We start from the raw sequence: 2,071 nt of genomic DNA on the forward strand, positions 1-2,071 counted from the left end.
CTGCTGGCTCAGTCCTCTGAGAAAGCAGGTTCACAGATAACCCAGCCTGAGATTAAGTGGCAATAACTTGAGGATAGGGTGTTCTTTCTGTGGGTTTATTTACAAGTTCGATAGCTGGGGTATCTGGGGATCACTGAGTAAGGTGCTTTAAGATGGTTTGTCACACAGCAAACACTAGCCAATACATGACAGCCAAGAGAGAGAAGCGGAAACCGCCACCCACCTCACTTTACAGGGTAGCATCATTTTAAATCACAGCTGTATAAAGTTCACAGCTGTATAATATGCTCATTCACGGAAGGTCTTTACCCAACTATATTCCCATCGCTCGGCAATATTTAGCTTTTGAATAAAATATTATTCAAGGAAAATTCCACTGCTAATGGAAGCAGAAAGATCGCCACTATTGAATGTTCATTTCCTGGATGTCTAACCCTTGGGGAGCAGGAACTGATGTAGGCTAGAGACAGCATGGCCAGGAACTCACAGAAACAGCTCTGCTTCATCTGTCCCTGCACCTAAAGAAAGTGGAAGGTCACTGCCACCAAAGCCTGCATCAGAAGACTCCAGACAACAGGAGATGGGTGACCCTCCTGGAAGTCCCTGAAACACACAGAGGACACCTCACCCCCTTCCCACCACCCACCTGCATTTATATCACACACTCAATTGTCACGTGACTGCCAGATGTCTCTGTTACTACATGCCTGCTCCCCAGAGGAATGGCATGGTGGAACTGCTGTTGGGGTCCCAGGCTCTAAAGCGTTCTCCACAGCAGCAGAAATGAACCCTTTGTGTCCCTCTGTCCCACTCTCCAACCCTGGGGATGCCCACAGTCCAGGCATCAGGAGGGCATCTTTGCAGCTCAGTGGGGAGATGTTAATGAAGGAACCAGGAAGGCTGTGCTGACATTTTCATCCATGGTCTGCAAGGACCTTCTGCACAGATTTCATCTTGGTGACGCCAAAGGGGATACAGAGGGACACTGGGATCGCCACTGCCCTCAAATGCAAGCCGCTCTGAAATTCTGCACTCACGCATGAAGATACTGCCTTAAGACACTTACCACGTGGATCTATGTCTCTCTGACAGGGTGCCCAGCCCTTATCTGGCCTGCCTTTACACCACTGTTTCTCTGGAAAACTCTCCCGTCATGGTCCCCAAGTCTGGGCTGCATAATATTCTTCAGGGTCCCACAACTATATTTTCCTTATATGAGAGAGTGCGTTTGTTGACTATAAGTTGTTTGGTGTAGACCTTGCTAGATGTCACTCATACTTTGGCTATGCATGTGTCTCTGGAGCTTAAAAAGGCAGTTGGTATACAGTAGGTACTTGGTCTTTTTTTTTTCTTGAGACAGGGTTTCTCTGTGTATCCCTGGCTGTCCTGGAACTCACTCAGTAGACCAGGCTGGCCTTGAATTCAGAGATCCACCTACCTCTGCGGATTAAAGGCATGTCACCATTCCTGGCAATATTTTTTAATAAAGGAAGGAAAAATGGAAGGAATCGGATGAGCGAGGAAAAGAGAAGGCGAAAGGAGGAAGAGTAGGAGGGAGGGAAGGGGAGCAAAGTCTCTCATCCTTCAGCACCTGGAAGCCTGTGTGAGCTTTGAGACCCTGTGGTCATGGCCCTGCAATGTCCTATTTATAGTTTTGTTTTTGTTTTTAATTGTTTAAGGGGCTGGGAAGTGACTCAGCAGTGAAGATCACTGGCTGCTCTTGCAGAGGACCAGGGTTCAGTTTCCAGCAACCACATGGCAACTCGACTCGCAACCACCATAACTCTAGTTTCAGGGGACCCAGTGCCCTCCTGTGGCCTCCACATGTTCCTACATGCACATGGTGCACAGACACGCAATAAATAAATACAAAGTTAGCATACAAAGTAGTGGGTTTCACTATGGAGTTTTCACGCACACATGTGATTATACTCAATCTCTTTCCCCGCTCCCCTCCACACCCCTCCTCCCTCCTGCTACCCTCTCTCTAGTCCTCCCTTCTGCTATCATGTCATGTGCCCCCCCATCACCCTTCCTTCCTCCCTGCCCATCCCAGAATATTCTTCCTCCC

The sequence above is a fragment of the Chionomys nivalis genome, chromosome 3 (genome assembly GCF_950005125.1).
Source record: "Chionomys nivalis chromosome 3, mChiNiv1.1, whole genome shotgun sequence".
Lineage (NCBI taxonomy): Eukaryota > Metazoa > Chordata > Mammalia > Rodentia > Cricetidae > Chionomys > Chionomys nivalis.